This window comes from Parus major, chromosome 8 (assembly GCF_001522545.3).
Source record: "Parus major isolate Abel chromosome 8, Parus_major1.1, whole genome shotgun sequence".
Lineage (NCBI taxonomy): Eukaryota > Metazoa > Chordata > Aves > Passeriformes > Paridae > Parus > Parus major.
Window position 1 is genome coordinate 28,131,949 of NC_031777.1, and position 27,428 is coordinate 28,159,376.

The window sequence follows — 27,428 nt, forward strand, 5'->3', positions numbered from 1 at the left end:
GAGGCAGTGATTGGGTTTGTAGGAGACCAAAGAGGATGCAGCTCAGCACCCAGAATGCTGTAAGAAAGTGTCCACATAAGGAAAACATTAAATGAACTGAATTAGCTCCTCAAAGCCAGAAAGAAAAGAAAATCCCCTTGAGACATTTGCATCCTCTTATTTTCGATTTCCCAGTTCTATATTTAATACTTTTTGAAATTTATTTTTTCCTTTACTCAGAGCCCCTGCCCTTGGCGCGGTGTCTATCCAGGTAGCTGCACTCAAAAAAGCCATTCCAGCCCAAGAGGCCCTTCAGGGATTTTTTGCCCTTTTCAAACCAAACCAGTTTATAGGAAAACCCCTGTGGTTTTGGTTTTGTGTTTTGCTCTGCACCCTGTGAGCTCCCGGGGAGCACAAAAGCGTGGCCGCGCGTCCTGGCGGGCACATCATCAGCTCGACAGGTCCTGCCGCGGGAATTCAGCTCACACTCCCGCGGATGTGTGAGTCTGGAACAAATCTGGCTCACTCGCCTGCCTTGGCCAGCCTCTGTAGGGCTAAGAGGGGTGGAAGGCAGTAAAATCTCCTTTCAGTCTATAAAAATCTGCAGAGATATTTGGAATGTGCAGAGGGAGCAGATCTCCCGGGTAAAGCAGAGCAATGATTAAAATAGTCACTTTTCTGACCGTAATCACAATTTAAATACTGCAGCTTTTGTTTGCAGAATGGCATTGGTTTATATTCCAGTGACAGTCACACAACTCCAGGGGTTGTTTTTGGAGTTAGTGGCAAAAACATGTGGTTTGAATTTAAAGTCTTAAAGTTAGAGGATCAATGTTTCTCCAGCAAAGATATTGCCAGTGTCTCTGTGAGTCATAATTTTAAATCATCAGGAACCTGAACACTTCTCATTAAATGATTAAAAGGAACAGTAATGAAGAGCTAAAAGAAAGGATAAATATACAGCCAGTCAAACAGGAACATCTATTTTCAAAGCAGAAAAAAATACTGCCATCCTGACAAAGGACAATAAACTTATCAAACTACCTCACTTATTTTATTTTTTTTTTTGCAGTCAAGAATGTAATCTTAATAAAGCAACAAATTTCAGATGTCAGGGTAAGATTACAGCTCTTCTAAACTAGGACTAGAGTTTTCCCATGAACAGGTTATTGCTATGAGTTCTGGTCATAATTATCTCTGTATTTATGCTCCACTTTCTGAGAATAAAATGATCCCGGAGACCAAGTGCTTGATGGTGAAGTTTTCTGTTGGGATATCAAGCTTGTTTTTCTCTACAAGCTCTGTGTTCACGTTTTCCCCAATAATCATGGCCTCAAGTCAGCTCCCCCACACCTCAGCTCATTCCCTTCTCCCCTCCCAAAACAGAGAGTGGGACATGCAGAACTGAGCAGGGCTGGGTTTTGCAGAGCAGCATCTGTATACAAGACAGAGGAGCAAAGATAACCCCATTGGGTGTAAAAACATACCTCAGCTGAGCTGCTTTTTCCTTCCTCAGAAAGATCAGGGGCTGTCCAGATCTCCAAAACCATTCTGACCAGTTTCTGTAAGGCCTGGCATGGGAATGACTGTGGTTACCAGAGATGGTGCTTGTTGGAAACCTTGGCACATTGAGTTTACAGGAATTATATTGGGTGGGTTGCAGTTTTGCTCCTTCAGTGCCTGTTTTTAAGAAAATATATGAAAAAAACAAATAAACAAAATATAAAAAAAATAGGTAAGTGTATTGACTGAGGAATTACATAGCATAAATAAATATAAATACATGAGGCTCGCTGCCTGACTGTATCGATACATTGGCAAGAATTCAAAGGTTATATTTGAAATGCAGAAAATAATCCAGTGAGTCATCTTCCCCACGCTTTGGCTTGCCATCCTCTCCCATTTTCGCTTTGACCCAGGAGGGCACAGCACACAGCCTGAAAATAGGCAGTGGGATGATGTGGTGTGGCTGCACCGCTCTGCTCCGCGCGGGAAGCGCCCAATCCCATCCACAGGCAAAGGGGAGGGATGCTCAGGAAAAGTCTGAAAAATGCTGCTATCATAAGCAGTCTTATGCTTTTCTTTGAACTGCATTCCACCCTCCAAGAGAAATGAGCAGATAAGAAGAATCCCCCCAAAATAGGTGATAATAATAATAGTGATGATGACAATGATGATAATAATAAAATAATGACACATAGAAACACAACACCCAAAGTCACTGCATTTTTAGTCCACAGGTCCATGGACTGAAAAATGAATCACAAACAAAATCAGAACAGGAAACTGAAGGCACACGGTTTAAATACGAAAATGAAATTTTGGATTGTAACATTTGCAAATGTAAAAATAGGATTCAGCCTTAGGCTCCATTACAGATGACTCCACCATGACAGCTTGGCAAACTGAATCAGTGACTTACCTTCCCAAAACAGCTCTTTTCTAGAAGATTTCCAAGGCCAGAAAGTGGTTGTGGTCTGGCTGAAAGTGTCTTAATGCAAATGGCCAAGGTGGGCACCTGAGAGCAGAGAGGTGGCTCCAACACCTGGGTCACCAAACTCTTTCCTGATGACTTTCCAGGGCTCTGCTCTCCAGCTTGCATTAGATGCTGCTTTTAGAGGGGACAGGACTTTTCCACAGCATCCCCCTGGTCTGAGGGGTATGGCGGGTGCTGCACCAATCTCCAAATCTAGTCCTGGGCACTTAACTCCTCTGCAGTGACCTTGTGCAACCCAGATGGAGACACCCTCCCCTCCCTCGTGTCCCTAAACACAGAATGCAATCCCCAGGAGAGAGCCTGTGTTCACGTTTTTGTATTAGTCTGCTGCTTTCCTGGAGAAGGACTCTGACAGCCCTGATCCGTCCTGTTCTGCTCCTCCACTACTGAGCACCAAATCCTGACTCACATGAACATGAGCTGTTGGTCAGGTTAAAGGAACTTTGAATTTACATATATAAAAACACCAAAAAACAAATATATACATGTACACACATATAATATATATACACAGATGCACACGATTGTAAGGGAAAGTTACCTAAACCTCTGTGATTCTAATCATAATAATACACAGTAATAGTAATACATTGATATTTCATTTATAAAGACCCAGGGCATAATTTAGATAAAGAATTCTTAAGTGTACAGTACCTGGCATATAACAGGCAATTTCTCTTCATCCACCATTCTCCTGTCCTTACCCATGCCTTACTACTTGATATAAGCCATATGACCCTTCACAAACTACCAACATAATGTATTTAAGTTATTAGCTACACTCAGTTTTCATGCAGCTTTGGATCCCCTTTCCTAAAGCATCCTATGAGGGGCCTTAAAAATAGGTGGGTATGTTTGCAAGAGCAAGCTTTCTCCCATCCTGCCATCTCTCATCTTGCCATCTTTCATCTTGCTTCATGGATTGTTCCATTAAAAGAATCGAGCATTGGGAAAAAAAAAAATGATTGAAGTCTTAAGACCTATGTATTAAGATACTTCTTTTTTTTTCTTTTGCACATTGGAAGGAGTTATCTCAGAGATGCGTCAAATGTGGCTGTTTCTTATTTTATCTTAGTCCAACAGTCAGGCAGAGTCACACATGGGACACCATGATCCAGGCCTTGGTTAAGGATGCAGGAGAACGTTCCCTTTTCTCTCTGCATCCATCCACACATAAATTATATGTACAACATGGGTGTCTGCTAAGCAATGGATTCAGCACATTCACCAAAGAGATTGTTTACTTAATAATTCCTCCAAGTATGAGAAAACAACCGAGTGCTCAGTCCCCAGGGCCGATGTGGTTTTGTTCTGTCCTGTCCTTGGAATATTTGTGCTTTTCAAGTCCCTGGAAAGGACTTTTGTGCAGCAGCATAAACCCTTTTGGTGTGCTACCATGTGCCTTCCCTTGGACAATTTGTATTACAGAGGAGCTACAAAGAGGCAATATGTTTGGAATGGCTGATAGAGGAATATTGCTCATATAGGCAAAACATAACATTTTTAATCCCACACTCATTTAATTTTTTAAGAAAAATAAATGATCCCTGTATCTTGGCATATGCATCATGTTGAAATGGAGCCATTACTCTGGGCAGCTTTTTCACAATGTCTTGCATAATGTAGTATGAAAATCATGTAAAGCTCCTGCGTTTGTATCTCAGAAGGAAAATAAAAGGCAGTTAAATTACAATGCAAGAACTAAGCTATGAATGGATGTTGCATTCAAGAAGTCTAATGCTTAAGAGGGGGAAATGACAAGATTTTTTTTTCCCCTCTTCTAGATATTTTATCCTTGCAACAAGCTCAACCGTCAAATGTTTCGAGAGAGGTCAAAACTAGTCTATCTGTCTTTTTTATGTGAGTTTGTGAAAGGAATCTCTCTGTGTGGAGTTGTACAGGAATTGACACGATAAACCTAAATGGCTCCTTTACAACTGTTAGGGTTTTCTGTAAACACATGCTGTCCTGCCAGCCAACCAGCTTCAAACCCGGGTGCTGAGCACAGCAGATGGTCTATCCTGCCGATACACTCGCTACTAATTCATATTTCAATACACAGCTTTGCTGCCTAAACGAAGCCACTGCCTTTTGAAAAGTTTTAAAACTTTCCATAACTGGTAATCCTGGGGAGGTTAATTGCGATGGAGGGGAAGGCTGCAAAGAGGAGGACTCTGGCTGTCACAGAAATGGACATTTTGGAGGTGCTCTGTTATGCATTGCAGACATGAGTCCTGCCATGCAGTGCCTCCTGCCAAAGGAAAACAATGGCATGGCTGTGCTGCATTAATAGAGGAATAAATAAACCCAGAGAAATCAACCCTGCAGAACAAAAAAGGTAATGGCAATGAAAAATAGGGCTACTGGCAGCATAGTGGCCACAACACCTTGTTATTGGCGTGGCCATGTCAGAGGAGGACTTTTAGAGGAATACAGGATTTTGGGAGGGATGCAGGATAATGCAGCAATTTAAACAGCTGCCTTGACCCTTACTGCACCAGCTCTGCTACTGCTGCTGTGTGCAGGAACATATTTTGTCATCAACATTTGATGTAAAAACCCTTGACTAAATCAGTTTCCTTTCTCATCTCCTGCAACAACCAGCTGTCACCTCACAGGTTTGGGGAAGATGGTGCAGTACAAGATCACTGTCTTTCCACTGGGCTGACAGAGCAGGATTGGAAGGAGAAATAGTTATTTCACCTAGAAAAAGAAAAGAGTCAAAGAAAATGCAGGTTCTCGGGGATTTTATGACTTTATGATGCCGGGTAGCAGGTTTATGGAGCTGAAGGTACCATGGACATCATAGTGTGCAGAACTTTGGGCACATCAGCCCAGGGCTTGCCACTGTGTCCTGTGGCCAGGGCATTCTGGTGTCACCAACCAGTGACTCTGAGGGTGAACTGAGATCATCCACTGGTGAGCCATGGACCACTGCTGTTCCTGATGAAGGAGGGCACAGGAGACACATCCTAAACACTCCACAAGTGCCTGAAGATAGATGTTCCGTGCATTTGGCCTGGAGCCCCCACACCGTTGTATTAACTTCTCTCCATTGCTGACAACTGCTTACACCAGAAAGAAAAAATAAATCTCAACCCCTGAAGGAGCAGTGATCCTCAGCCTTAATAACCCCTCTCCTTGAGAGGGGATTGCTGCTTGAATTCCCTTTGCTGTGGTTTTATCAAATGCTGCGCCTCCTCCACTGAGCTGTGATCAGCTGGGCGACTTCATCAAGTTCAACACTAAGTAGGAGCAGAACCTCCTTCTCAAATTCATTTAATCTTTCTCCCAAAGGAGAAATATGAATTCATATTAATTTTCTCTTTTTATTTCAATTTACCAACTTCTCTTCCAGACATTAAACTATAGAGGTGTTTCCAAATCCACAGTTTTTTCCTCTGGCTGTAACAGAGAATGAACAGCTCTGATAAATTTTTTAGAGGGGAAAACATACAAAAGTATCCCTAAGAGAGGGAGAACAACCATTGTTTTCATAAACTATTTTGGCTTTCCTTGGTTAAATAGTCTCAGATGTATAATGTGGTTTATTCTTAAAACAAACCTCCCCCCAAAACAACACAATTTTGAAATCTTGTGTATTGTTAAAGAATAGAAAACTAAAATCAGATATTGCTGCAGAAGCCACTCACATTATAAATAAGGAGAACATAAATCAGCAGCGAAACAGTCTTACAACTTAATGACTAATTAAAAAATACTAGTATGCAATTAAGGAGTGTCCTTTGATAAACATGCTGTACTACATGAATTAGCTCTATGCAGACACACAGCATTGCAATAATTTATTATTTTTATATCCTAGGCATAAATGCATGGCATATGTGCATGTGTATTATATTGATGCAAGGTAATGTGCAGGGCTCTGTGTGTTGCCATTTGAAATGAAAAATCTACTTACTGTAAATCAGATAACCCCTTCCATTTGGATTTAAACCTTCTCCTTAGCACACCTACTGCCAAGCTGTGGGAGAAATGCATGGGAAGCATTTCCAGAGGGAAAAGTGGAAGCTAATGAGAAACAGCCATGTGCACCTTTTTGTGAGGCTCTGCAGGGCTCTTGGTCCATTGGATGGGAGTCATTGCGAAGGGCAGTGGCACTATTTCTGATGGATCAGGGGGTCTTGCCTTTCCAATTTCCTTTTGGCCACCTGAACCACTTTCAAAGTTTTCTAAATGAGACTTATTCCCATCACACACATCAAACTGCAAACCAAATCCTGCCACTTGCTGATCCAAAAGCCTTTTCCCACATCCAACTGCTTCTCTCCATGCCTTGACTGAAGGCAGTCATTGACAGACACAGCATTACTCACATTTTGGGTTCCTGAGACCAGGATACTCAACCCCATGGATGGCATGAACCATGTTGCTGAAGAAGACTTAGAACAGAGCAGGTGGATGTAACAAGATGTATTGACCAGACTAAAGATGAGCAGCGAAGCAACACAAGCTCAACATGCCATCCCCCAGAGATTATCTCCTTTCTCCTGCAGCCAGGCTGTTTAGGTTGGGAATACATTTTCTAAAATTCTCCTCCTTTCTTACTTTCTGGAAGATCCTCCCAGAAATTCTTGGCTCCCTGCAAGCCATGGGGGGGTCTCAGGGTGCCGCTCGGGTGGACAAGTGGCTGCGCTCCTGCCTGGAGGCAGAAACCACAGCAGCAAAAAAACAGATTTCACGAGAAGAGCAGGGGAGGGAGGGGATGAACAAAAAAAAGGGAATGTGTTAGTTAACTTCGTGTGGTTGTTCGAGCCACTTCCTGACACCCGAGCGAGTCATCTGAATTTAACACATTTCTCTTTTGCATTTTGCAGCTCACCTTTAAGAGAGCACAAGGCGGAGGAGGTGGGAATATATGGACTTCAGCCCTTCCCATCAGTTTCCCCCTGTTACTTTCAAAGATTTTCTATTTAGAAAGGAAGGCTTTTTTTTTTTTTTTTCCTGCTGTTCATACATTACACATACTTCCCAGCCAAAATATCTTGCTTGTATATTTTTTTAATATAACCTACATTACTCAAAATTGTTCTAAGAATAATTAAAGAGAATTACTTTCCCCATCTCTTTGATTTACCTGAGATTCTATTTCTGAAGAGTGTTTTAAGGAAAAAAACATTTTAAAAAAAAAGGAGAGATTAACAATTACAGAAAAAAACAATCCCACATCCTCCTTCTTGTCTGAATCTAATGAAAATGTTTAAACTGCATGGATATTTATCCTTATGAAAAACATATGAACAAAACAAAACCCCCAGTATTCTGGTGAGATTCTGTAAACAGGACAAAACGTTAACTGCGGAAATATATCATTTAAGACCTTTATTTCCTTCTAGCTCTTTCCAGGCACCAAACGAGCTTTGCATGCAGATTTTGTTTCAGCTGGGTGGAATCATTCTCATAACTATTCTCCAAAGCCCAAGCTCTGAGGTCAGCCCTGCTCTTTCTGCAATGGGATAAATATTAACAAGTGTGACTAACCCATTCCTTGCGCCCTTCTTAAATTTTCCAGAGTGTGTCAGCAAGCATGAAAGCCAGAGATCAAAAAAGGCAAGGGTTTTATTGTTGGAACCGGATGGGAACAGGGATGCAATATAGGCGAAGTCCCAGCACCTCAGAGAAGTTGGTTTATAACAACACCAATAAAAAATGAGGGAATTACTGGGCTACAAGAAAATGACCTTGTTCTCCTGCTCAAAAATGAGTCAGTTTTCACTTGACCCCTACAATAATGGTTTACAAGGGCTGGAGCAGTGCCCCAGGAGCAAACCTGGCCTTTTCCTGTAGGTCCTGAAAGACCCAGGAGGGAACAGAGGTGGTGGGGAAGGTGTAATATAGCTCAGTGCCTCCTGTGCAGAGGTGATGGGGCTGTGGTGGCCTCAAGGGCCCAGGCTCACTCCTGTTTATCTCTGCACAGCTTCTGCTTCTGAAGTTTCATGGATAATCTTCCTCCCTCCCATGTGGTGCATCCTGCTGTGATCCAACCTGCCCCCCATGATGGAGTTTGTGAGACCAACACGCATCTGGTTTTATCACCCAGACATTTCTAGGGGGGAAACTCTTAGTTTAACAAATCTGGAGTTCACTAAAGCACCTCGAGATGTTTATTACAAGTGCAGTTTGATCTATGCAGCAGCAGCAATGCAGAGCCCAGGTTGGAGAAGAATTGGGACACAGGAGCCCAGCAGCTTTGTACATAATCAGTTAAGTGACAAGAAAGATGTAGATTGCACTTCTGGTGAGCAGGGCTTTGGGAAGGGAGGGAAAGAAACCGAGGCTTGGGAATTTCAAGGCATCTATCACACAGCTTCCCAAAACTGGACAAATCCTGTAGACATGGGGAGAGCACGGGGCCTCTGTACACACTGCTCATACCAAAAGTTTGTCAAAATCAGATTACAACCTCGAGAATATTCCGTCTCAAAGTCAGGTCTAGTCCTGACAAAGCCAAGGAAAATTAAAAGCCACCTGAAAAAACCCAAACCACCAGAAATGATGAGCAGAGATATTAAATCCTGAAAGAGATTTTATTCATATGATCAACAAAAACCTGGGTCCATATGATTCAGAGTTGTTCCCTCATAATGCACAGGCCTCTTGCTTTCCAGAATGTGTTTAATTCTCCTATGCATTCCCTCAAACAAAAGGTATGCCCCACATTTCAACACCTCTGTTGCATCTACTCCATTGACCCCGCAAAAAATCATCTCACTCACTTTGTTTCCACACCTGGTTTTCTTCTCCTCCAGGATGTCAAACTGCAGAGCAGAACAGACCCAAGGATATACACTTTTCTCCCTCCATCTCGTGAAGCACTTTAGCTCGAAAATCAGCAATTTTTGAGGTTACTGGGTTCGCAGATTATAAGAAGCAAAAGAAGATACCTGAATTGTGGTCCTTAGATAATTCCTGTCCACAGTCTTTTTCCACCTGGTGCAGTGATAGCCAGAGCTTCCAAAGGCATGAAGGGATCTTGAAAAGAAAGGAGGAAAAAGCAACATTTAGTGACCTCTTATCTCATAGCCTGTGATATCTGCCATGGCTTGACAGAATATGTGAAAACCTCCTGCAGACACTGTACAGGAGAGGTGGACCTGTCCAGAGGTGAAATGAAAGCGAGCCTCATACCCAAACCCCAGATCAAAATAAAGCCCTTATGTTTTTGCAGCATAGGAAATATTTGGATTTGGGTTTTTTTACTCAGCGCCTCCTGATGTCCTAAAAGTTCCTGTGTGTAAATGCCAGACACCCAGCTGAGTCCAAGGAGAGCCAAGGAGGAGCCACCTGCAAGTCAGTGCCCAATGCTCTGCCGAGGTCACCATCTCCATGGATGGCAGTGACATTCCTTGCAGCAACGCCAACGTGCAGGAAAGGCTGTAAGGAAAAGTCCCAGGAAACTTTGTAACTTGCATAGCTTCTAAACTTTGCCCAATTAAACTGTGGTTCCATTAAACTTTCCTTGAGCTGGCAAAGGACTGGCTGAGTTATTATGGGGAACAGCCCCAGGCAATTAAAAGCAAGAGCAACATTACAAATCTACGATTTGGTAGACAAAAATCTCTTGCAAAAGACACAGCCTTACAGAGTTATAGCTTACTCAAATGGGGAGAACCAAATTAAATGAAAAAACATATTGTATATTATCTTAATTTATATATGAGATTTTAGACAGTTCCAGATTTCTGGATTAAATGCAATACCATGTGGCTCCATTAAGCCTCACTGGCCTTTTAGAATATTATTGAAAGAAATAATATATAACAGTTTGAAAGGTTTTTGGATGCTTGGTGGCATCATTATGCAATTTATTAATATGTGGGCAGAGTGACTAATGCCTCTGAGGATGTATTTTTAGTTTCAAAAATAAAATACATAAAAAAGAAAAGTGTGCTGAGGGGGGGGCCAAGAAGGAAAAGCAGCTACAACTGGGTTTGTGCTGGAGGCATGTGATGGCATCCCTCATTCTGTCTGTCCCTCCACACACCCAGTCCTTCTCCTTTCACTTATGCCATTCCCAAAGGGGCCCAGAGGCTTCAGCTATTGCAATTTGGTAGAATTTGGGTATTTAGCTCCTTTTCTGGCATCTTTCCTCCATTTTTAAGGCTGAAAGGGACAATTCAGATCATCTAGTTTAACGCTCAATATAAATCCCCAAGAAAATAATTTCACACATTCACTCGCTAATTGAGCCTACTACTATATGTTTCACCAGTCATCTGGGCTGGCCTCCAGTTCTGATTTCAAGATGCAAAAGGATGACAAATCCCCTGCCCCCTTCAACAGTCTGCCCCCTCTCCCTTCCCAATCTCTCAATTTTGCCTGTCTTAAATTTCCAGCCATTGCATCTAGTTATGTTTTTCCCCCATTAGACTATAAAGCCCTTTTGTACGTGGTATTTTTTCCTCCAAAAGCATTTACTGCCCAGAGTCAGGGCACTGCCTGATCTGCTTTTTTTGTTAAGTTCACCAAATGGAGAGCCTTAAGCCTCTCTCCACAAGATTTCCTTTTCCAGCCCTCAAATCATCCCTGTAAAACTGAGCCATAGGCTGAGAGTTTACAGCCTCCATCATGAAGCCGAGTCCCTGAATCTCAGGTTAATAAACTCTCTATTTTTTAATAAGGCTTCTGTGAAATGACCAGAAATAGTCCCGCAGGATGTGTTATTTGGAGGTAACTATTTCCACATGGGCTGGAGGTACAGCCCTGGGAGCAGAGCCTGGGGAGAGCAGTAGGAGAGCTCTTTACCCTTTTCTGCAGCCGTTTTTAGCACTCTCCCAAGCTGCATTTCAAAACCCAGGGTTTTTCTTGAAGGGCCCATCCTGTGGACATTTCCTAGACCACTAGGAAGAAGCTGAATGATTTTACCTCCCCATGCACACACAGAAACCAGCTCCTGAGAAAGCTGCTTCTCCCAGCACAAAACCTTTCCCTGTGTTATCAACAGCACTGGGAGTGCCATCTCCATTGGGAGCAGAGGCACTGACAGGCCTTGGCACATCTCACTTCCCAAACCACTCCTTCCCCAGGGCCACAGAAATATCTAGAAAATCTCTGAGACATCACCAGAGTCCCTCCTTCCCACAAGATTAATAAAATTAAGCATAAACCCTGGTTTTTTTCTTCACCATCTTTTTCCAGTGTTGATGTCCATTCTTTGGAGCCGCTTCTTCCCATTATTAATTGGTTTATTTGCTGCTTGTTAAATGAGAGTGGCATTTCACAGGCAGCTTGGCTCTAGATCTTTGGAGAAAACTTCCCAATATTGCCAAAAATGCAGTGAAATGACAAGACATGGTGAGTTCTAGACAGTCTCCTCAGGCGCCGGAGCTACAGCTCACTGTTCCACAGATTCTAATGACATAATACTCCACTTTTTCATCTGCCCTGTTTGATTTGGATGTGAGATTACACACCAAATGAGGAGTTTGAAAAAACTGCCAGCTCAGTTCCATTTGGCCTGGCCTTTATATACCCCACAGGGACAAACTTTCTGTTCTGAACTGAGACCAAAAATTTCAGAGTCAATCATAAGTGATAAAATATCTGAGTGAGGTCAGTGTCACTTTTAAACTTGTTTTCCTCACTTGATTTTTTTGACTCTCTGTTGCTCAGCTTTACTCCCAATGCTAGTGATTAAAATCCTTCAAGACAGGCCATTCACTTCACTTCAGGCCATTTTCTACTTCCCAAACATGCTGTGAAATCTTCCTGCGACTTAAGAACTCCCCTAACCTACCTTCACTGTTTGGTTTCAAACAAACCTTTTGTGCCCCTCTCTGATGAGACCACCAGTTTAAATGCAAATGTCAGTAGGCATTACAACTAGAGCAAACCAGCTAATAAATCCTCCATACCAGCTAATATGACGCTCCTTTCCAGCTGTGAATTGTCCACAAAAACATATGGAACATCTGGATTAGAAGAACATGTCATTGATTAGTGACTCGGCATCCCAGAACTGGTGTTACAACCAAAAAGTAACGCAGGCAGCCTGCAAAATCTATTAGGTTTACAGAAGATTTTGAATTCTGGATTAAAATTTAAAATTTCCACACGGCAAGCAGAATTGCTCAAGTATTCTCAAAAAGTATCTGTGCTAGCCAAAGCCTAAAATCTTGGTTTTATGGTGGAAGCAGGCAGGAATGGGTCAAAAATGCAAATAGGCTTGCATGCAAAGCAAATTAAAATAATCTTTGAAAGGAAAGAACATTAGTGGATGTTTCCTAATGGTCACCATTCACCCTGGTCGCTCTTTGCACTCCACTTGCCAAAGGCATAAGGTTTTAATTCATAGTCAATGTAATGTTTGGAGTTTCATCTACTTGAATGATTCTTTGGGGACTGGTTGCAATAGCTATATTCTGGGTTTAAAATGCATTTATTTTTTTTAAAAACTAGAACAGAATCTTACTAAGGAGTGAAACTGGAAAGGATAAAATTAGATTCCTGAACCTTCATCTCTTTTTAGAACCAGACATGAAAAAAAACTGCATCCAGTTTTGTTAAATATTTTTTCCACATCTGGTGTTCAGTCAAAACCATAAGAAAAGTGCTGGAAATCTCACAAGAAGGCTCGTACTCTTGTGATTTCCAGTCCAATTTTTGCAGCCACAGGAGATCTGTACAGTTCAGATAAGAATCTGAAGCAGAAGCCAAACCCAAACTGTGAACCTCCTGAGGCTCACCCCACCCACAACAGCTTATGTCTTTACCCATCATTTGCAGCAGATGTTCTCCCAAATTCTCCAGTGAGATAAATTCCATTAAAAGTTTCAGGAGAAAGATTATAAGATACATACAATACCAAATAAAAGTGTCCAGAGGAGCTCATCATGGCCCATTAAACTATTGTTAAAGACCTTCATCCAGCAACATCTATTGATTAGAGCAGTTTGCTTCTCCCTAGGACTCATTTTTCCATGCTGAGCTTTGGGGGCTTTTTGATCTAAAGGCCACTGACGTCAATGAGAGCATTTCCATTGTCTTCAGCGGGCTCTGGATCAAGCCCTTGACAAGCTGGTTCCCCCACAGGTCAGTCTGGAGAGTGGGTTTCTGCCAGCAGATTGTCCCTAGAACATTTCACTGTAGATTTACAATCTTTATAAAATTTTTAAATGAAGTTCTATAGTTAGATTCATATGGTAAATCATAAATTACAGCAGACTCTGCAAGCTTGGGTTTGAGGGTTGGGATTTTTATTTTTTTTCATTTGGCTCTCGGGAAACATATAGCTTTTTTCCATAGGAACTTTTCTCCAAATGCTAATTTTACCTGTTTTCTTCCTTCTTTTTTTTCTTTTTTTTTTTTTTTCTTTTTCAACAGAACATGTGCATTTTCACTGCCAAACTCCTCTGAGGAAGGTTGTGCCTGTGGCAGTGTTGGCGATGTGGGCAGGCAGGGACTCACCATCCTGTCTTGATGTTTGTTGGAAGGGCAGAAGGTGTTTTTTGGGCTTTGCCTGGTACCAGACTAGTGAAAAAGGATAGCAAGCCAAGAGTTTCAGAGTACTTTTCTCCTTTAAGGTGTATTTAAAGTTGGAGGAACATCTTATGTCCAACTCTTCCATCAAAGCCTTGAGGGATAAATCCCTGGAGCAAGGGATGATCCTGATGCAGAGCCTTGCACACATCAACAGTGGTGCTAACTGGGACCTCAAGGATCTCACTTCCTACAGTGGCCAGGCCATGTGAGAGCAAGACATGAGGGACAGTCCTTGGACATTTGAGTCCTAATTCAGATTTCCCCCTTGCCAGAGCCTAAATTTAAGAATTCAAGCAGTATTACCAGGCCCATCTGCAAAGTGAGAGCAATAATCCCACAATACCTTCTCAGAAACGCTGCGAGGCCACGAACTCTCTCTACACAGAGTAGTACTGTTCAGTAGTAAATGAAATCTGTTTTCACTTCCAAGGCTATGGCATAAATTACTATAGGCAGAAATCCAGCCTAGCAGGCAATGAACTAGATGGGGCCCACTCAGTTCCTTCCATCTTTAGCTTTGATTTTCATTGTTCTGTTTCATTAATAGAATTTCCTTTTTTTTTTCTTTTTTCCCTCCCCCCGCAGTAATTTTTCTAAGCTGTTAATTTGCCAGCAGAAAGAACAGCCTCAAAATTGTATACCAGCTCCTCCAAAGCACCCACAAGAATCTGAACAGTTTTCAGCAGACTCAGCGTTTTCCACTTTACTTCACAGCCCTGGTATATATAGAAAAAGAGGCTGAAGAAAGTCTGTTGTTGTGTTTGCACTGGGGGACCATAATCTGGCCACTTGTTTTCTGCTTAAAATACATTTCATTCTGCAGAGAGTGTCCTTAAAACCAGGGTTATCCTCCCAAGTCAGTGGGGCTGCAGCAATTGGCACCACAGGTTTTGAAGGACACAAACATCACCCCAAACCAAGCGTCAGCTGAAAATGTCTTAATTCATTCTATTGTCTTGTTTATTCATTTTATTTTCAAGGAGGGATATTCTGCTTAGTTCATCTCTGCAGGAAGGAGACTGGGGGACATGCTCAGGAAAGCTGTAAGGAACAACAAAATTGCCCAGAGATTTTTCCAACTGTCCCCTTTGCTTTTTCACATTCCTAGCCCCTAAATCCTACCAGGGACCAGCTCTACTGCTGGCCCCCTTCCCTGATCAGTGGTGTCAAAGGCTGTGGATGAACAGGCATTTCACCACCTCTAGCTTCCCCTTCTGATTCATGATGTCTATGAAAGGAATTAACAGCAATAAATTTGATTCAAATCCTATTTTTTCCCCAATAGCAGAGGTCGTGAGTGCATACAAGTGCTCCCTCTGGAAAGAGAACTGGAAAGCTAAAAATAAATAAGATGAATGAGGGATTACAGGATAAAGTGATGGCCACTTACAGCCAAACAGGATTCACCACTGGAGGCTGATAAGTCTCTTCTGATGTTGAGAGAAGTAGAGAATCTGCTCCACAATTTTTGTTCAACCAAGCTCTCCTTGAAGTACCACCTGACCATCTACTACTTCCTTGGGGCCCTGGCAGGGAGGATTTTTTATGTCACCCTCTGCAGGAGGGGCACATCCTGATTGATGAGCTCAGTCAGAGTGCTGGGGTCTGGGGGGTTGGATGACCCAGGGTTTAGGGACTGAGGTGAGAAGGGTGGTGTGGAAACCATCACCTAATGCATCCCTTGCTAAACCTACCTCCTTCCAAACATGATTAAATCCTCACCAAGCAGATTTCTATAGGCAATTAGGAAAGGGCACATAGCAGGACATCACCTGCCCATATCTGAACTCAGGATTTCCGTTGCAGTTTGCCTTTGCTTATCAAACAGACCTTGCTTTATCTCCACCTTTGAGGTACAAACTCTCAGGCACAGAAAGGTTAAGAAATGAGCCCAAGTCTCAGAGCCAGAAATAAAACTCATTAGCTCTTCATCCACAGGGAGCCCTTTGCTTCCGTCTCATCCGAACTGCCTTACAAGCACCACTGTCAAAGGCATCTCAAAAGAGGAGATCAATTTTATAGTGGTTTTACTCTTTGAAAGCATGAACAGGCTCTCCATTAGGAGCTATAATTTATCTGTCTGTGACCACTGACTGCAGGTCTATGAAATGCATCTAAATGGATTGCACGGAGCCAGAAACTCAACCCAGGTATGTATGGCACATATATAACAAAGTTCTGCAAGGCTGAAAGCACAGAATATCAGCAAGTGCTCTGGTTTCTGGATTGATTTGGGAGGTAGGTAGGCTTAGCTGAGGGCTGTGGTTTCTAAATTGGACATAGTTACCTAAAACTATTGGAAATTTGAATTGCATGTCAGATGTCTGGAATAAACGGACTCAAGAGACATAAGAAAAAACATGTGGCCCAGTATTTTTCTCTTTTTTTTAATGTCTTTTGGAAACTGTTTAAATCTCATCTGGGGCTTGTATAGTTTCTTTGTTTAGTAATTCAGAATTGAAATTCTTTATAAAGCTTTGCTAATCAAAAGGTAAAAACTTGATTGTTGCACACAGAGCCCTTCATCCTGAAAGATGCCTGTACACTTTCCAAAAACATACTCTCCTTTCCAGAAAAGTAAATGATCCTTTGCAAACTAGGCAGTGCAGTTATTTTATTTACCTCAAGTAGACTGAATTTAAATTCCAAGCTGAGCCCTCATGGCCTGACCCTGTTTCTAACTCTGCCAAGAGCTGTTGGAGCTGGGCTGTCCCCCCAGGTTCCCGGTGCAAGGCAGACTTTGGGCTGCACATCTTTAGCAAGACCATTCAATACAGTGACAGAGATTTCAAGCCATAGATTTCCTGTGAACTGCAGTCACCTCTGGAGTGAACTGTATTACCTCCTCCACATCACTAGCTGTATTGTCCCCCCATGACACTGAAAGGGACACAAAAAGACACCTTTCTGTAGGCAGAGTGGCCTAACCTGAACCAAGGAGGCAGAACTTGGGATGCAATGTTTCCCACCAAGGTATGGCTTTGGTCCATTAAAAAGAAAAGGGAATTTTTCAGCCTTACCACATCTTTGAGATGGTACATGGCTTCCTGTGCTCACTTTGGAGTGTCTAATCTCTGTTTTCCCCAACCTTCATAGTTTGATTGGTCAACCAACCAGCCAACCAACCCTTCTGCTTTTTTTCCCACTTTCTTTACCTGGTGGATCTTGCCACTTCTGATGTTATCTAGGAAGCTCCCAGAACAATGCAGATTTTTAAAAAGCTTTTATACTTTTTATTTCTTATAGCATGTCCAAGCTGGACAAGAGATCTGCTGTTTCTCTTTTCACCTGACAAAGATGGAAATGCTCAGGCCTAGAAAATGCTGGGAATGACATAAGGGCACAAAAATATCATTTTTTGTTCTAGGATACCTCTTCCTCTCCAGGATTTTGAATACAATAAAAATGTCAGAGAACCTTTGTAGAAGTCCAGGCAAAACTTGCAGCTCCTCTCAGCAGAAACCTACGATAGTTGTTTCAACTAATGTTGAAATGTTTTTCTTTACAACTAACTGTAATGTTTTCTAAAAGCCCTGAACTACACCAGCTAAAGCAGAGTTAATGGCAGCATATAAATGTCACTGGAAAGAATTACTGCTGTTTTATTTGTTGCTTTTGCGGACATTCAGGAATCTCCATCCAGGTTCTGTTTTGGATCTATGGATATTCTGGTCTGTGCAGTCTTGGCAGGGTTAAACAGCTGTGGGTGTGAAAGGACATAAGCTCTTGGAAGGATTTGACCCCCCTCTCTTTCCCACTCCCAACATTCAGGTGTGCCAAGACATTATGGTTTCTTTTAGATCAGCATAATTAAATGAGTGATGAAGAATTTCTCACCAATATAAAACTAAATTATTTGTTACTTAAAATAGAGCTGTACCCTCTCCAGGTTGTCAGCTGGTGTCAATCAGCATGTTCTGGGACACTTCTTGGGAATAACACCACGAAAATCGGGACAGCACGGTGCAACCTCAGCAAGTCCAGGACTGGGAAAGAGCATTAGAGTGACCAGAAGATAAGCAGTTCTTTAAATATTTTGAAATTCTCACTCTCGGGGTCGGCTAGTGGAGGACATGGAGGGTTGCTGAGGGGAAGCCCACGCAGTTTTTCTCCCGGTTTAACAGACAGCCCGGGTTCATAGTTGCCAAATTTTGCGAGCAGGCAGTAGATTTACGAGCCCCAGGAGCGCACCCGGCTCCGGCTGGAGCTGTGCGGCTGCGGAGCCGAGGGACCGCGGTGGGCCGGGAGCCGCAGCCCCACGCTGAGCTGCAGGGCCGAAACCCAGTATAAATGGGGAGAAAACAACTATAAAAAGGGGGGAAAGCAAAGAGGAACAAAATAGAAGGGTGGGATTTCTGTCTCATCCCCTTAGCCCGCACTTTTAAGGGGATGAGATACGTCGGTCCCTGAGCATCGTGGGGCTCGCAGCGGCAACACCTGGGTTGGGAAAGGTGGAGAGTTGGGAAGAAAACTCCACGGAGGGGCAAAAAAGAGGCAGACGGAAAGAATCAGGCGAGAAATCCTGTAAAGTTACGAAAAAAGAGTAATTTGTCCACAGGGTGTCACTCTTGACCCACATTTGGACCAGCACCCGGCCTGGTCTGTGGCCCCAGGAAATTGGGGATTTTTAGCTCCCCAAGAAGTCTCCAAAAAGGCAAAAGCCTCCAAAAAGGGCAGACTGTCACCTCTGGGTGTGCTGGCCTGGACAGTCACCTGCTTGGCTTCTCCTGACCCTGCTTTCCCACGTGGCTGCCCTCCTTGCCCATGCTGTACCTTGCCTCGCCCTGTCCACAGAGCAGAGTTTGAACTGCGTCTTCTTTAGGCCAGGCTCACAGCCCACCATGGAAAACAGGATGAAGAGTGGAAGAAACCACTCTTCCCCATAGCCAAACTCTTTCTCACCATTCTTGCACAAACTCCTGCCATTCCCCTTCGATGTTTCAGGAGTGTTTTAGCTTCACATGAAATTCCTCTATCGTCCCATACCGTTAGTCTGCTCCTTTCCTCTGGGAAACCTCCTGTTTCTCAGGCACTTCCTCGTGGAAGATGCTACATTACAGTTTTATGGTGAACCCCAAACCAGGATAAATCAAGTGCTTACAATCCTTTGCTTTTGGTAGCTGTAACTCAGCAGAGATTAAAGGGGTTCTTTAGGCTAAGGAGACGCTCTATGAGTTCCCACCTTGTTTTCTGCATTGAGCTGTAGGGTTCTGCACCTATGAGGGCAAAGCTGGGGGTTGCCTGAAAGCAGGGAGATCCCTGACCTTTGGTGGGATGTGGTGCTGAGGCCAGGCAAGGCAGGACTGCCTGCCTGCATTGCCTGTGACAGCTGAAGGGTCAGTTGATGCATTAGCCTTTGCAGGACAGGCACAGGGAACTGCGATCGTCCACCAGGCCTGGAGAGGCCAGAGGCTGACATGGATGCTGGGGTCAGCATCACAGCAGCCAAAGTACAGGCTGCAACTTTTATAAAGCATCAGCAGAGCATGAATTATGGTGTGTCCTCCTGGCAAGGTTCCTGGAGCAGAGGACACACCAGCAAGAGTGCTATCTCCTCTTCCAGGGCTGGTTGGGACAGGATTTGTGTGTAGTGTGTACAGCACATAATTCATCAGGCTATCACCTACATAGCATGAGCTCAGCACTGCAGCACTCTCTGACATTTTTAAATATTCTGCTGGGGGCCCAGCAGTTTACTGGGAGCATTGCACAAGACACATCCCAAAAGGGGTGCTGTCCTCTTGCGCAACTCAACCCTCTGTAGGGAGGTGTGCTCCCAAAAAGACCACATCCATTACTCCTACCTGCCTGTGCTCCCTCGTTTCTGCAGTGACTTCACTCTTCTGCTCCAGGATGATATTTGTAAGTGTGCTCAGTAACATTTTAAGCACTTCTCCATTTTCTTTCAGGCCATCCTGAATGTGTCTACCCCGAGCTTTTATGGAAACACCTGCAATATGTAAACGCAAACATATAAATCTCTGTAATGCGAAAAAACAGCTTCATGAAGCTGTACAAGAATGCAGCCATGTGACTGCAAAACTTCATTTATAAGTATCTAAATATAGATCATAGCAAGCAGCAAACCCAGACTTCAATTTTAAAAGCGAGGGCATAGGGGAGAGCGCAGAGTCAGCACTTCTTAAATAAGAAGTTCTTCTTGTACTAATTCATTTACAGCGGCATCTTCCTTTGACACAGCAAATTTGCATCACCGAATCCTGATCACAGAGACATAAAGATTTTTATGGGAGTCGGAAATAGCCTCCATGCAGGCACTGCTGTGGAAGCACTGCACCACCACCGACCTCTGCGCCCAGACAAGGGCACGCTGCAGTTTGCACCAAGTGCTGTGCAGGCTTTACTCCTCCGGGTGTTTTGATCACATCCCATTTCCATTCCCTGGTTCCAGTTTGCTCAAGTTATTTCCTATCACCAAGGGCTGTGATTGCCCATGATCCCATGCACAGAATGTGCAGGCTGAGTGGAGAATGCTGGATACATCCTTTGTTCCACCTGCCCACACCTGCAGCTCAGCTGTTCAGGATGATGGGGATATCATAGTCTGGATGATATTCCTTCATCAGGAACTATAGTGACAGGGCAAGGGGGAACTTCAAACAGAAAGAGGGAAGTTTTAGGTGAGATGTTAGGAAGAAATTCTTCCCTGTGAGGGTGGTGAGGCCCTGGCACAGGTAGCCCAGAGAAGCTGTGGAAGACACATCCTTGGAAGTGGCCAAGGCTGGGCTGGATTGGGCTTGGAACAACCTGGTCCCATGGAAGTTTTCCCCTCTAGAAGATCTTTAATGTCCCTTCCATCCCAAACTATATGAAGATTCTATGATTCTATGTCCAACACATCAATTTGTGGCTGTTTATTGTCATTGTATCAGCTGCCATTAGGCCTGAAACTTTCTCAAATCATTCTTCTAGCCTTGCAGTTTCCATAGAAATACATTTTAAATTTAGAAAAAGTCAACTGTCCTTTGAAAATTACTGAAAACTCTGCAGAGAGACAGTGGCAAGCGTCCTACCCAACTTCCCCTGGTCAAACAGTGGGGCAGTTTTGCAGGATTCAATGATTCTCCATGTTTGCACAAGGAATAACCTTACAAACCCACCTGCCAGGGTTTGAGCAGAGAGCAGAGAGAGGAATGAAGGCTTGGAGAGCCAAAACTCTAATAACCTGAAATTAGCCTTGTTCTAGGTTTACAGGAACCACTTCCTAAACCATGAGGACTGTGTCCAACTCACAGCCAAAACTGGATCCAGCTGCAGGGAACAGGAGATGTTTAGGGAAATTTCTCCCTCCCTCTGGACATCCACCCCAATGCAGGACCAGTGGTGAGAAAAACTTGAAACAGTCCTAAGAGGGAAGCACTTTTCCAACCTGAATCCTCACCTGGGAAAGCACTGTTGTTTAGGAATGGGATTTAGTCTTACAGCATCAACAGGACCTAAGCAGATGCTTGAATGAATCCCTACATCTAAATCACCACAGAGACTGCTCTGCAAATTCCTAAACATTTTCCACTGGAATAATCAGAAGATCACACATTTTCTAAATATTGCATAAGTTGGCTAGTTGCTTGAATTTAAAATTTTGGGGCAAGGATCTGTGTCATTATCAACAAAATCTGAAATTATTATAGAACGTTTTTCACACTCTTTCTTATTCACTGATTTCCTATTTAATAAACATAAAGAACATTAACTGGTGTTTGTTTTCAGCCAAATGTTGAAGCACTGAGGTTTTCTTACAGAAGAAAAATCAAGTCACAACTGTTTATGTTGGATGGGACTTACAATGGGACACTGTGATGTTCTCAGATCAGGACATCCAGCTGAAGCTGCTGGACTTTGGCACACTGGTGTGATCCCAAAACACAGTGCTGCATTTTGATTACCCCCATCAGATTTTTCCACAGTAAAATTGAGATTTTCATGTGGAAAATTCCTTTTTCTTCAAATAAAAGACCCCAAACAGACAGAAATCTGCTTTACACACCATGCACTAGGCAGAAGAGTCAGTATATGACCAAAGAACACCCACCACAATCATTCTGCATTTTGGCTATAAAAAATATATCTGTATTAACAGCAGTCTTCTGTGTTTATACCTGTTTTCCCTAGTGCTGCCTAATGTGTTTAGGAGCACTTTCTGCCATGGTGTTTGGCCAAATCCCAGCAGGACAACCACAACTGCTCCACTTATACAGCCAAGAAGCAAAGGTGCCATCAGATGGGAGATGATGACCAAGGTCTGCCAAAAACTGACCAGGAAACATGACCAAAAGTCAGGGAGTAAAGCAGCTCTTCCTCCCAATCAAAAAGGGTGAGCAGAGGCTGTTACACCCTCTGAACTCCAGCAGTGGAGGAGGCTGCAGCTACTTCATGCTCCAAAGCTCAGCTTCTTGATACCACCCAGCACACAGAGGCAACATGTTAATCATATTATATTATATATTTTATATATATATGTATATCCAAGAATGACCTGGTAACTGTAAAAAAAGTACCTACATTATTATACTTTACTATTGCTTTTGTTGGACTCACTCTGCAGTTACAAAGTGGTTGCTAAGGAAAACTAATCTCTTGGTTTTGCCACGAGCAATTTAACTCAGGTTACCAACATGATGGTTACTCAAGGCCAAGGCTAACACTGGCACCCAACCAATCCATCTCTCAGTTGTGGTTCCCCAATAATGAATGCTCTGCCTCATATTACATATCCACAAGCATGGGGAACAAATGGCACCAGAAACCCAACTGTGCTACAGGAAGGAAAACCCCAGGAGCTGATACCTAGTGTGGGTTGCAGTTCCTTTCATCTGAATTCTGGTTTTGCTAAAAAGGCAGAGCTGGCTCACCTCTTGCTCCATGGGTAACGTTGTGGATAAGTACCTTTGCCACCCATAGGTTTTGTGTACACCTTGCTTTTCTCACCCCTCAGATTTGGTTTTCTTATGGCTGCTCAATGCCTGGCTGCAGCACAGCAACTGTGTTGGGTACCATAAAATCTGGAGCAAGAGTCCACTGACAACCTTGGAAACACTTTTTAGGCAGCAGGATTTAATCCATGGTACATGGGGGGATCTCCTTGCTATGGAACAGCGTTCAGTGCTCTCTGCCATTTGATCCACCCATCTCTGATATACAGAAGACACAAACTGTGCTTATTTACAACACTAGAAATGATGATGCAGATCATGGGCTGCTTGCTCCTCATCTGAGGCACACAGAAAACACAAGCAAAAGCTCCTTAGTGTTCACATCTGTCCCACTGCTGCATGTTAAAAACAGTCAGGAAACCATATTAAATATTGTGTTGTTTTCTCAGATTAGGAGAAAGAGAAAAACAATTACAAGGAATTTGAAATATTTAAACCATATCTAAAACAAGGTAAGAAATAACAGCAGGAGAATCTGCCTTTTCCATTATTTCCCAGCATGTTCAGCCTAGGGATTCCCACCTGCTCCCACTGGGGAAATCACCATGATTTTCCAGTCATGAGTCCAGCACAAAGAGACAGGTGAGTATAGAAATTCCAGTGCCAGTGGTGGTCACCAGGGAACTGGTTTAGACTGGTGAGAAACAGAAGTAAATCTGTGGTCCCTGTCAGCCCAGACAAGGAAATGTATTGGTTTTTTTTTTCAGGTTTTAATTCCATCCTGCTCAGGGACATAGGAATAAGAGCAATATTTGCATTTTATTGCCTATCCTGGGTTACAAAAGCACAACAAAGGACTTCAAAATGCTTCTTAAAATTGCAGCCTGCATAGTGCATGGAAAACTGGCCACTCTCCCTTGCCTCTTCCTGCTTTCCTCATGCTGGGAGGTGCTACCACTTGTTGGGATGGGGATACTTACCCATAACAATTCAGCAAGGCTGGATCCCAATGGGAAACAATGGGTAAACGCTGGTGGTGGGTCATCTTCACTGTTTTACCCTGGAAGGAACAACAACTATCCATAGCCCTGCAGATGAACCTTAGCCAGCTCCAGACCAACCTTCTTGGCCCTTAAAAACAAAGCAAGGCTCATTAGTCCAAACTAAAGCCATCAACCAGACATTTAGGATTCAGATCATTAAGAGGTGCTAATGGCAGCCTGCAGCCATCCTCCACCCAAACCTCTTTCATATCCTACCTTGATGCTGGTGTGAATGATGGCTCCACACTCTCATCTGTCTTTGCCACCTGTGACAACACTTTCACAAGCACAATCAAAAGTTCTGTGCAAATCAGTTCTGGACTGTTCTGTTTCAAGTCTGAAAAAAAAAATCAAAACAAAAGGGATGTTCAATATTAAAATAACAGGTTTTTTTGCTACAGCTGAGGCAGCTTCTGTGATGTCACAGAGATGTCCCATCCTCTGAGCAAGCAGAGAGCACCTACCCCAAAGCCACCCCACAACCATGAGAATGCACCAAAGCTGTGGTCCTCCATTTCAAGTTAAAATTACAGATTTAACTGTACCATAATTCACCACACTTGATTCTTCAGCATCCAATCTTTTCCTTATTTTCAACATCCCCACATTTTTCATTTTCTTTCCCCATCACATATTCATTGGATGCTGTACAAACAAGTGTAGATTTAAAGTGTCCCTGTAACATTTTACTTATTCCGTGACTTAATAATAAAAAGAGCACTGAATAGAAAGGCTAGAGTTCAATTTCTGGGCTCTATTGCCACTTGCAAGCTGCACTCTCCCACAGCTCCTCGCTTGAAATACAGCCACCCATTCAGCTTTATGCTGCCTCTGGAGCAATAAAACTGCACTTTGCTGGAGGAATTTTAAATCGTTCTACACCAATGCAGAGATCTTTAAAAAAGAAATCTAAAAATGTAAAAAGTGAGGGTCAAAGCAAAACTTCTGGATTTTACCAAGGGTGTAAATTTTCCAAGAATATTTTCCTTTGCTTTCAGAAGTGAAAGGGGATTTTTTTTTTTCCAATGGGGATTTTTATTTAAAAAGGCCCCAGCAATATGAAACTTGTAGGATAAGAATTAAAGAAAAAAAAAATCTACCTTATGTGAAAATCTCCATCATATTGATGCATTTAGCAATTTAGACTGCAGGACCCTATAACCCAGACTCTGCTCCTGGGGTTGGGTCCATGTGGGATGTATGGGCAGCTCTTGAGAGCATTAATGTGGCTGATGTGCAGCAGGATGTGACCCCTGCTCCAAGCCAAGGGGAACAACATCAGGTCTGTGCATCTCACCAGGTACAGGAGGTTCATTATTTGAAAAGTGTCACAGTGCAATGAGCAGGGCAGGGAGGAGACATTCCCATATCCTGTTGCCTGTGGCTTGGCACTTCTCTGCCAGGTGCTTGTTTTTCTCCCTGTTTTCTTTGTCTGCCTTGGATTGAGTGTCCCTGGAGGAGAGCTCACTTCTGCGCAGTGCAAAGCACCACAGAGGCCTGGCTGCACCTGGCTTTCTGGGAGGGAAATTAAGCAATTGCAAATTGTTACTCTTATTTTTTGGCAATTTCAACGCCAAAGCTCTGTTTTTCTTCAAAGCTAAAGGTCAATGATTAATTGAAAACTTGTATTTCCCCCAAAATTATGGACTAGGGAAATAATAGAGAGGCAGCGAGCCCAACTCCACTCTCCTTTATACCTTTATAAAGTTGAAATAGCTCACTCTGTTTGCACCAATTCTCTGCCTTCTGATTTCTCCTGGCCTATTCCAGAGCTGTTCTGGGGGCTGCAGATGCAGCAGTGACTTTCTATGGATCCAGGTCCTCCCATGAGCCATGCATGCATGCACTGCCCTCCCACTTGGACCAGCTGAGCTGGACAGCAGCACTCACTGGAAGCATCTTATCTGAGGTTCAAAAGTCCTTTCAGTGCAGGGGTTGATGATGTACATGGTGACAGATGGTGTGATTCTTAGGGATGTCCTGTGTAGGGCCAGGATTTCAGCTTGATGATCCTTGTGGGCACCTTCCAAATCAGGGTATTCTGTGATTCCATGTATGAGATGATGTGCTGATTCAAACCTGGATGAAGGTGTTGAACCTGTGAGAGATTGCAAAAAATTTTAGCAGACTACAGATTTTACAATCCATTATGGACATTGCTGTGTTTTTATTATTAATGTGTCTTGAAAAATAAGATGTTTAGCTAAGCTTACTAATTCCTTGAAACTCAAATCATTTAAGCTGTCTAACCTTGTTCAGGATAATTATTTCTATCCATTATCCATCATGTTAAAAATGACAGGTCTGGGACAAGGAAGCTTTTCAAGCAAATGTTTTAAGACAGTGTTTTAGGTTGCAGGCACTAGCAAATGTTAATTAAATTAGATAAACAATGACTCAGAGTAGCTGTGCAACACTAGAAAGAAAGATGGGAGGTAATGGGGGAAGGAATTTGGCAGCTCAAAGGTCAAAGCAGCATTTTTGGAACCAAGAATCTGTCCCTCAAGTAAGTACCTTGCCTGAATTCACAGGATGGAAGGAACTGGTGTCTTTTTACTTTTACAGCTCCAGACAGAATTTATGTGGGCTTGCTGAGTGTGGTTCTGCCAGGGCATGTGGTCCACAGTATCTGTGCAAGGCATCCTCTAGGCCTGTCTGCCAGTCTTGGTGACACGATCATATTGTCCTCCAACAGCATCCTTTCCCCTGGGTTTGGTCACTGTGGGTGCAGGCTCAACAATGGATTGTCACCTTTGGTAGAAGTCTACTGCACTGAATCAATCCCTTGCAAGAGTAAGGTTCAAAAGTGGCCTCCAGGTCTGGGAATCTCCTGATAATTCCTGTGACATGGCCATCCTTAATCTGTACAGCAAGATAGCTAAATATTACTAATACTTAATAAATCAATCTTGTATGACACTTCTTGAAGTGTGCAGTAATGTTTTGAAAACCAAAGCACCAAAAATATTTTCTCCTGAGGACTTGTTGCACTAAAGATCCCAGATCAAATACCTGGGTTTGAGCTTACCCTAAGAGGCTGGAACTGAGATCCTGATTTTTGCTGAGAAAGTGAGTGGCTTGCTAATGTGAGGGGTTCCTGGTGTTCTACACTGACCCAACACGCAGGTCCTGCAGGGTGGTGGGGCTTATCCATTGTAGGAATTTTGGAGAAAATCTGTTCCACTGCTGTACCTGTGGAGTTTGAATAGGGAGACAGAATTCCATGAGTGCAGAAGGGGTGCACCTGTATTGGGCAAGGATGAAGGGAAAAGGGAAGAAAGTCACACAGCATTTTTGAAACAATTAGTGTTAAAGGAGTATATGGGACACGTATAAGTGTTAAATCTTTTACATCTTTTAGTTCACAAGAGAGGTTCTTATGTTTGTTCCTGAGGCCTTTTGCCCCCAGCTGGACCAGGAGGCAATGGTTCCTCTGCTCTGCTGGCTCAGTCACCATCACCTGCCTGTGAAGGGAGACCTGTCTGGTGCCCACAGAGAAAGACCAACACTGAC

General features: G+C 43.1%; 1 long non-coding RNA gene across 1 annotated transcript; it reads right to left on the bottom strand.

The window, feature by feature from the left end:
* Positions 1 to 1,469: 1,469 nt before the first annotated feature.
* Positions 1,470 to 27,104, bottom strand: LOC107207869. Its single transcript, XR_004498577.1, has 8 exons — positions 26,944 to 27,104; positions 26,430 to 26,777; positions 25,806 to 26,013; positions 24,132 to 24,252; positions 23,853 to 24,003; positions 19,783 to 19,928; positions 9,382 to 9,469; positions 1,470 to 1,659 (listed from the first exon to the last, which is right to left on the bottom strand). It is a non-coding gene; the product is annotated as an uncharacterized LOC107207869 (long non-coding RNA).
* Positions 27,105 to 27,428: the final 324 nt, after the last annotated feature.